Source organism: Canis lupus, chromosome 1, assembly GCF_003254725.2.
Source record: "Canis lupus dingo isolate Sandy chromosome 1, ASM325472v2, whole genome shotgun sequence".
NCBI lineage: Eukaryota > Metazoa > Chordata > Mammalia > Carnivora > Canidae > Canis > Canis lupus.
In genome coordinates, this window is record NC_064243.1 from 117,923,332 (window position 1) to 117,933,509 (window position 10,178).

Here is a 10,178-nt window from a genome sequence, read left to right on the forward strand (position 1 = left end):
CAGCAAGTGCAGGGAGCCAGGGGCGCCGGCCGGGTGAGGAGTCGGGGATGGGCATCTCGCTCTCACGGAGCCAACCAGTGTCCCCACTGCTGCTCAGCTCCGGGGGGCTCCCGGCACCCTCCCCCCACTGCCTTCCCCCGCCCTCCGCAATCTTTGGCTAACCTGGGGCCAGGGTGAGAACTCTGGGGGGCTCAGTCGGTTAAGCGTCTGCCTCTGCTCAGGTCATGCTCCCGGGGCCTGGGATGGAGCCCCGCATCGGGCTCCCTCCGTCCCTCCCCGTCTGTGCGCGCTCTCTCTCTCTCTCTCTAATAAATAAATAAAATCTTTTTAAAAAAACCAAGTTCAGGGCAGCCTGGGTAGCCCAGGGGTTTAGCGCCGCCTTCGGCCCAGGGCTCCCTGCATGGAGCCTGCTTCTCCCTCTACGTGTGTCTCTGTCTCTGTCTCTGTCCCTCTCTCTCTCTGTCTCTCATAAATAAATAAATAAAATCTTAAAAGAAAAAAAAGTTCAGATGCCCTTCTGAACCCCATTTGGACATCCAAATCCCAATGGCTTGAAGGGTACGTGTCAGAAACTTGAGGGTATTTTTTCTGCTTCTGATTCTGATGCTCACCGGCCCTTGCCTCCAGGATCGTAAAAGCCCTGCCCCACCCCCACAAAGTCCGACCTGCGCTCCCTGAGGCTGGGGCAGATGATCCCCCCCTCCTCGGACCCCTGCATCACTCTTCAGGTTTCCCAGGCCTTCCCTGCCCCCAGGGGCTGTTGAGCCGCTCTTAGGCTCACAGGCCAAGCCTCCAGCAATACAGACCCCCCACCCCCCAGCTTTCTTTTTTGTTTTTCTTTTTCCTTTTTTGTTTCGGCCCAGGACTTGATTCTGCAGTCCCAGGATCGAGTCCCACATCGGGCTTCCTGCATGGAGCCTGCTTCTCCCTCTGCCTGTGTCTCTGCCTCTCTCTCTCTCTCTCTCATGAATAAATAAAATTTTTTTTTTAAAAAAAGGAAGTCGAAAAATATCTTGAAACAGATGAAAATAGAAACACAACACACCAAACCTGTGGGATGCAGCAAAAGCAGTACTGAGTGGAAAGTTTATAGCAATAAACACCTATATTAAGAAAAAAGAAAGACCTTAGGGCATCTGGGGGCCTCAAGCAGTTAGGCATCTGCCTTCAGCTCAGGCCAGGATCTCAGGGTCCTGGGATCGAGCCCTGTGTCAGGCTCCGTACTCAGCCGGGAGTCTACTTCTCCCTCTCCCTCTGCTCCCCTCATCCCCACTCATGCTTTCTCTCTCGCTCTCTCTCTCTCTCTCTCTCAAATAAATAAAATCTCCAAAAAAAGAAAGAAGATCTCAAACAATTTATAAAGGAACCAGAAAAAGAACTAAGTCCGAAGTTAGCAGAAGGAAGGAAATAGAGATCACAGAAGAAATAAATGAAATAGAAACAACAAACAAAAAAATTACTGAAATTAAGAGCTGGATTTTTGAAGCAATAAACAAAACGGACACACCTTCAGCTAGAGCAGGACCAGGTCTCCTATGGAACTAGTCACACAGCAGGTTGAAGCCAAGCCCAGCCAAGCCCAGGCCAAGCCCAGGAGTGTTGCTCCTCCTGCTTATCATTCTTTATCACTAGGTGGCCATCAGCAAGCCTAAGAAGCAGGAATGCAAGCGATGCTTGCTCCGCTCCAGGCTTCCATAACACAATCTGAAACAATATGGAGGGTGTAAGGGGCCTTCACATTTCACTTCTTCATCCCTTCTTTTTTTTTTTTTAATTTTTTAAAAATTTATTCATTCATGAGAAACACAGAGAGAGAGAGAGAGAGAGAGGCAGAGACACAGGCAGATGGAGTAGCAGGCTCCATGCAGGGAGCCTGACGTGGGACTTGATCCTGGGACTCCAGGATTACACCTTGGGCCCAAGGCGGCACTAAACTGCTGAGCCACCCAGGGTGCCCTTCTTCATTCCTTCTACCCGTAACCACATACAAACCAACCACATCTGGATTTTTTCCAAACAATTTTTATATCCTCAGTCTTTCTTAACCCCATGCAACAAAAAGTTGCCACTGAGGAGGGCCCAGTATAGGGGTTGTTTTCGACTCCCTCTCCCTCAATATCAAAGTATATTTTATTTTACTTTATTATTATTTTAAAAGATTTTATTTATTCATTCATGAGAGACACACAGAGAGAGGCAGAGACACAGGCAGAGGGAGAAGCAGGCTCCGTGCAGGGAGCCCGACGTGGGACTCGAAGCTGGGACTCCAGGAACATGCCCCGAGCTGAAGGCAGATGCTCAACCGCTGAGCCACCCAGGCGTCCCTCAACATGATATTTAAAGTCCCATCCAGAGCAATCAGGCAAGAAAAAGAAATAACAGGCATCCAAACAAGAAAGAAGTAAAACTGTTGCTATTTGCGGATGACATATTATATAGAGAACCTTATACATTCCACCAAAACAGAACTAACCAGCAAGTTCAGTAAAGTTGCAGGATACAAAAGAAATGTACAAAATGTGTTGTGTTTCTACATACTAATAAACTATCAGAAAGAGAAATTAAGAAATCCATTCATAATTGTATCAAAAGGAATAAGATACCTAGGAATAAATTTAACCAAAGTAACAAAAGACCTGCCCACTGATGTAAAAGAAATAGAAGAAAACAGGGGCACCTGGGTGGCTTAGTGGTTGAGTATCTATCTGCCTTCAGCTCAGGGTGTGACCCCAGGGTCCTGGGATCGAGTCCCACATCGGGCTCCCTGCATGGAGCCTGCTTCTCCCTCTGCCTGTGTCTCTGCCTCTCTCTCTCTGTGTCTCTCATGAATAAATAAATAAAACCTTAAAAAAAAAGAAATTGAAGAAAATACAAATAAATGGAAAGACACCCATGCTCGTGGTTCAGAAGAATATTGTTAATATGTCCATACCACCCAAAGCTGTCTATAAATTTACTCCCGGTCTGGTGGCAGCAGCCTGCCCTCGGGCTGCTGAGGCAACAGGGGTCACGGTGGAGGTTGGCTTGGCCTGACACTTTGAGGAGCTGCTGCACCTCAAAGCCAAGTCCCTCCTTGTGCTTTATTTTTAGGCACCATAGGCTCCAGAGTGTACCCAGATGAACAACTTAATGGCAGAGTGAGCCAAAGAACACCCCCAAGTGTCGTCTATAAAGCTGGAAACTAAAGCTGTTCCTGACATATCTAAAAGGTATGAAATGAGTTCCCACTTTTCTGTTTTTCAAGAATTCTCAGAAAACTGACCGATTAGATGATGCACACACGCAAGAGTTGATCCAAAAAGTTCAGGGACATGCATCTAGGTGGTTCCTTTCCACCTAGCGGTAGGAAGGATCCTAAAGATGTCAACCAAGCCTGAAGAAATTCACCCAGGCTGCTCCCTGCAGGTTGTTCATGACAGGAACTCTTCAGGAACCATGTGGCGGGTTCAGCAAGCAGATGGCAGACATTCTTAACGAACATAATTTTTGGTTTAGCAGATTTGATATCCTCTCAGGTGAAGAAGTTCATCAGGTCCTCAAAACTTACTCCAATTGGCCCATCTATTCCCAGCTCTGTTCATGGAGAGCTCAGAGGAGGGCTTGACTGAATTAAGGATCCAGAAACCTCTGAAGAACTAGATACAATTTGCCTCCACGCTCCCAAATTAGAGGAAAGATCCAAAGTACTGACAAATAAAGCTTCTGTAATGAAATGTAATGAAAAACAACAGAAAGCAAAATGTGCATTCAGCTAACAAATTCCAGAAATACTAAATAGTACCAGTGTTGACTATGAGACATTTGATGATATATTAGAGAATAAGAATTTCGATAACAATTAAAAACTCAAATCGGCCAACATACTCTCAGCTGTATGTGGAAGGGGAGCTTGTTGGATGAGTGCGTATCATTAAGAAACTGAAAGAAAATTACAGTTCATGACTTAGTGGATTAGTGGTAGAAAAATGCTTCTTACCCAGTTACAGTTTGCGTAGTTTCCAAAAGTTGCGCTAAATAAATGTATGTTATTTTTTTCTCCAAAACCGGAATACGGGGCAGCCCCAGTGGCGCAGCGGTTTAGCGCCGCCTGCAGCCCAGGGTGTGATCCTGGAGACCCCGGGATCGAGTCCCACATCGGGCTCCCTGCATGGAGCCTGCTTTTCCCTCTGCCTGTGTCTCTGTCTCTCTCTCTAGCTGTGTCTCTATGAATAAATAAATAAAATCTTTAAAAAAAAAAAAAAACCCGGAATACGACAAACATCTCCAAATTCAATGTAGTTAATAATTAAATCCTAATCCCTATCAAAATTCCAATGGCATGTTTCACAAAAATAAAGCAATCCAAAAATTCATGCGGAAGCACAAGAGATTGAATAGCCAAGGCAATCCTGAGAAAGAACAAGGCTGGAGGAACCACACTTCCTGATTTCAAACTATACTACAAAGCTGTAGGGATCAACACAGCATGGCACTGGCAGAGAGACAGACACCTAGATCAATGGAACGGAATCCAAGGCCCAGAAAGAAACCCGTGCATGCACAGTCATTGCTGATATTTGACAAAGGAGCCACAAACACTCAATGGGGAAAAGATAGGCTCTTCAACAAATAGTCTTGGGAAAACTGGATATTTATATGCAAAACAATGAAATTGGGTGCCTATCTTATACCACTCACAAAAATTAACTCAAAATGGATTAAAGACTTGGGATGCCTGGGTGGCTCAGTGGTTGAGCGGCTGCCTTTGGCTCAGGTTGTGATCCCAGGGTCCTGGAATGGAGTCCCACATCGGGCTCCCCACAGGGAGCCTGCTTCTCCCTCTGCCTGTGTCTCTGCCTCTCTCTGTGTGTCGCTCATGAATAAATAAGTAAAATCTTAAAAAGAAACAAAGAGGGATCCCTGGGTGGCGCAGCGGTTTGGCGCCTGCCTTTGGCCCAGGGCACGATCCTGGAGACCCGGGATCGAATCCCACGTCAGGCTCCCGGTGCATGGAGCCTGCTTCTCTCTCTGCCTCTGTCTCTGCCTCTCTCTCTCTCTCTCTGTATGACTATCATAAATAAATAAAAAAATTAAAAAAAAAAAGGAACAAAGAATATTACCCAGCAACCAGAATGAATGACTACAGCCACACATAAGCACATGGGTGAATCTTTAAAATGTAAGACTGAAAAAAAGATAAAATAAAATAAAATGTAAGACTGAGCAGAAGTACACACAGGAAACATACAGGGTGATCCGATTAATATAAGACAGTCCTAAAGCATTCAATACTAAATAATACATTGTTTAAGGGTACGTGGTAGCAAAACTATATAGAACAGTACAGGGGTAGTCAACACATGACTCCATGTGCTGGTTATGCCCGAGAGGGGAGCTACAGGGGGTCTGCCCGGGGTAAGGGCACATGTGGGATCCAGGTTGTATTCTATTCTCAAGCTGGGAAGTAGATCCACTGGCATGTGTTCTTTTCTTTAAATTATACATAGATGTTTTCTAGTCTCAGTATATATGATCTATTTCTCAATATAAACTGAAAAAAGAGAGGTACCTGGGGGGCTCAGTGGCTTAAGCACCTGCCTTTGGCTCAGGTCATGATCCCAAGGTCCTGGGATGGAGCCCAGCACCCAGCTCCCTGCTCATCAGGGAGCCTGCTTCTCCCTCTGCCCCTCCCCCTGCTCATGCTTTCTCTCTCTCTCTGAAAAAAATAAAATTCTAAAAAATCATAAAATGAAAAAAGACAAGAAAACCATGACTCCATGTTGGACCTTGAGAGCAGCACATTTCCTCCTGATGAAGACATAGGGAAAGGTCTCGCCCCAGCCCTGAGCAGGATGGGGAAGGGAGGTAACCAGGACCACACTAAGGGGGCTCAGAGCAGCACCAAGGGGTGCGCTGAGCCCCTGTGGCACGAGAGGAAGGGAAGAGATGGAGAATGGCCATGAGACCCAGGGAAGGACCGACACAGGGGGCTGCTCAGAGGGCCCTGGCCCCAAAGACCCACCTCCCACATGGACATGGTGCCGGGGGTGACATGCAGAAGGTCTACAGCCGGCTCGGTGGCCCCTTCTGAGGGGGGAGCTGACCTGAGTCAGGGACACCACTGTGACCTCAACATCTTTCTGGAATCACAAAAGCAAGAGCCTGGAGGTCTTCACACATCATGCCCCGGCCCAGTGTCCTCTCCTGGCAGGTGGTCCTAGCTGTGCAGTGAGAGGTCTCATGGACACAAGGTGTGCCCACACCACTGCTGAAGTGACACGGACACTGCCACATAGGGACCCAAGTGCAGTCAAACCGCAGAAATGCCCGATCCTCCTTTCGCTCACCTAAGTGATAAGAGTAACTCACTTTTTTTTTCAGACTGCGGTAAACCTTTTATTACAAATTACAATTAAACCTCTCCATAACATCTCAGACAGTCTCCAACGCCATTTCACGTCTCTAACAGAGCAGAGTGGGCATCAACACACGGCTGTACACAGCAGGTTGTAGCTCCGGAAACTACCGTTCAACATGTTAGAATAAAGTGGCTGTGGATTTTTTTTTCTTTTCTAGTATCATAAACATATGCTATTTGATAGTATCTGAATTTAATTTAAAACATTTATTTTTGCAAACAGAACATAAAGCTTCTGAGGTGAGCATCTAAGGGAGAAAGGAAGTTCTGTTATGAAGCCAGGCCCAAGCGAGACCCCACTTAAAATCTGCCAGCATGAACTTGAGAACTCGGTCCTCCGTTCGTCAGGGTTAACCTGGGTTTTGGTGGAATGGGAACCACACTGCCTCCCGGGGCTTCTTCAGTCTTGCCTTCCTGAGAGGAAGACGAAAACAGCTCTCTCCCTTTCTCAACTTCCTTTCTCAGCCCCAGAAAGCCACCACCACATGGCCAAACTCGCTCCAGAACAGGACCATCGCAGCTCCGTAGGCTGGTCTGTCAAGAGGCTCCAGGCAGGAATGGTTTCCACAGGGAGCAAGTCGATACCTTGGAAGCCTCAGACCCGTGGGACTGGCCGGGGTGTGGAGCAGCAGTTAACCCCAATCCGCTCTCTGGTCCGGAGCTTCCTCTGGAGCCAGGCTCTCAGGGCAGCCTGGATCCGCTCGAGCTTTTCTGCCAGTCCGGCTCCTTCAGCTCTGTCTGCAGCCGTCATCCTTGTGCATCTGCCTGTAGATCTCCACTAGCGTTTGGAGTCCTAAGGCTCATCTTCCAGTGGCACTGAGCTGGTCTACAAGGGAATCTGGGCATTCCTCACCCGGTGGCGATCCGCATCTCTCTGGTCAGACCGGAGGTCAAAAAGGCCCCCTGGTGACAGTCCTCGGCTCCCATTCACGGTGCCACCACTGGATGCTTCCCCATTCAGCACAAAGCTGTTGGCGCCCCCAGTTTGCACCATAGTGGCTGGAGGATGAATCTGCGAGGCTAGCTGTCCCGGTGAGGTCCAATAAATGACTCCTCCCGGAGTCAGCCCCCTCCTCCAGGGTCTCCCCCAGGCTGGGGCAAGTAACCGAGCTGGGAGCTCCTGGGTGGTGGTGCAATCAGTTTCAGCACGGACTCCTGAAGCTGGCCTGCAGGTGCTGCTGGGCATCTCCAACGCCTCTATCCTTCGGGACCTGGAGCCACCACCCCAGTCTACATGGGGGCACCAGGACCTCCAGAAGGGCTGCCACGGAGTCTCGGCTACTTCCCCATCCACCAGACAACAGTAACTCGCTTTTACTGAGCATTTGTCAGGCACCTGTTAGTGCTCTCAGAGCCTCACTGACCCACTCAACCAACTCAACCCTGGGAATGCCCATGTGGGGCGTACATGCTCTCACAGACACGGGCAGGGAGCTTTTGCCCCATTGCTGCCCTGCAACAGCTTTACTCAGGTCACAGTGATCTCCATCTTTCCCAAACCCCCGCTGCAGGCCCTGCCCTTTTTCTGCAAGGCTTCTCCGATGCCACCTGTCCACCCTCCCCACCCTGCCAGCCTGCCCCACTAGCCACCCCTGCTCCAACCCCCTTGCCGAGTTAGATGTGGGGCCCATTCCCTTTTCTGTCTCACCCTCCTTCCCCGTGATCTCAGCCACGAACACCTCTGTATCTACAGCTCTGACTTCCTCCCTGAGCTCCACACTTAAAATACCCAACGGCCTGTGCCACATACACAGGGGCGTCTGTCTTCTGCCTCCATGTGGCAAAGTGGAATTTTCAACTTACACTCCCACACAGAACCTGTTTCTACCACATGCTTCCCCTCCAAGGAAGGGGTAAGACACATCCACTCAGGTGCTCAGTCCAAAAGCCAGTGAGTTATTCTTTGTTTCCCCAATCAGACCAAATACGACTGTTTTTAAATACTTAAAGAAGGAGGAAGGGGAGGGGGAGGGGGGAGAAGGAGGAGGGGGAGGAGGAGGGGGAGGAGAGGGGTGCCTGGCTGGCTCAGCCAGAAGAGCATGCAACTCTTGATCTCGGGGTCATGAGTTCGAGCCCCACGTTGGGTGTTGAGATTACTTAAATAGAAATCTTTAAAAATAAATAAATAAAAAAGAGAAAAAAAGGAAAAAGAAGGGGACAGAGAGAAAAGGTGGGCCCACCTCACAGCTAAATGCAATCCTTCCCCCCTGACCCCTAGCGGTGAGACACCCCCCCCCACTCCCACCCAGGGCTCCTGTGGTCTTCCCCTAGGACCTGGTGGCTCCTCACTCACGAGTGGTCCCTGACCCCCATACACGACAGCATGGGCCACCTCTCTGCTCCCTGTCCCCATGGTACCTCCCAAGGCTGTCCTCTGCAGGAAAGGGTCAACCTGTAACACCCCCGCCCAGGCTTAGGGAGGGCAGCCCAGCAGTGCTGTCGGGGCCAGAGAAAAAAAGATGGAAGGGGAGAAGGCACCTTGCCACTCCAGCTGTATCCCTCTTGGGTTTTCCAGGTTCCCTGGGACCCCACACACTTCCCCAGCTGTGTCTCCAGGAACCAAGCACTGGGTGAGTGCCTACAGCCTCAGAATGGTCCTGCTATCCCAGGAGACACTGTCACACAGAATCCCTCCTGGGAGCCTCCCCACCACCAGCCAGGCCACATGGGCCCCTCCCTCTGTGAGCCCCCCACCCAGGCCTCCTCTAAGCAGTTGCCCTGTCCTCAAGGCATGCACTCCTCCCCTAGTCGGGGGACCCACCACATCCACTCAGGGTGCAGAGAGACCACGCAGCATGCAGGGCCAGGTCCCCCAGAGCTGTCCTGGGTGGAAGGTCACCAGCAAACCTAGGTGCTGCCCCCACTTGCAGACTTGGCCTCAGATCCCAACCCACAGCCCTCCAGGAGCCCCTGCAGGCCGAGGCCACTCCTACCCCCAGAGCTGCAGGAAGCAGCTGCTAACCAGAGGTGAGAGGGGGGCGAGGTGAGAGAGCTGGTGGCGAGCACAGCCCCACTCGCCGCTGCTTCACCCTGTTACCGCCACAGACTGGCCCACAGACCCCAAGTCACTCCTGGGCCCACATGGCTTCTGTGGGTTTCCACGCCCAGCCCCTCCCAGGGCCCGTAAACACTGCCCCAGCTGCCCACCCCTTCTAGATCCTCCCGAGCAAGGCCACCAAAGGCACCCAAGTTCATCTGCAGCTCAGCGGGTGCTCATCTGTGTTTCCTGGCCAGAGAGGGACAGGAAGCACTGACCAGGAGGGGTCAGCACCGTCCCCTGCAACCCCAGGACCATGAAGACACCCCGCGCCCTTGAACCACTCCCAGAACCCTCCAAGAGCCCACCATCCCAGACACACACACACAGAGCAGGGGACCCAGCACTCAAAAGTCTGGGCCTTGAGGCAGGAGTACTGAACGGCGGCCCTGGCACAGAGGCACAGCTGGGAGTGTACTGCCTGGGACACACCCGCACACACCTGATGTGCACAGTGTATAGCATTTGTGTTCAGCTCCTATTCCTGGGTCTTCATATTCCTTCCACCCGTGGCTCCTCCACTGGGCAGCTAAGGCTGCGTGTGAACGTGCAAAGCAAGGTGGTGGTGAGTCCTGAGCTGCGACCCGGAAGGCCAGGGCAGGTGTGGCTCAGGCACGGGGGAGACACAGAAGCGAACCGCGCAGACACACCCTGGCCTGGAGGGCTCACAGTCCAGTGAGAGGACAGACACAAACGGGATACACAGAAGTACAGCAGTGACAAAGGCGCAGCTAGTATCACCAG

General features: G+C 50.7%; 1 pseudogene; it reads left to right on the forward strand.

The window, feature by feature from the left end:
• The first annotated feature begins 2,892 nt into the window (after positions 1 to 2,892).
• LOC112643732 (glutaredoxin-3-like) lies at positions 2,893 to 4,242 on the forward strand (annotated as a pseudogene).
• The last annotated feature ends 5,936 nt before the right edge of the window (positions 4,243 to 10,178 follow it).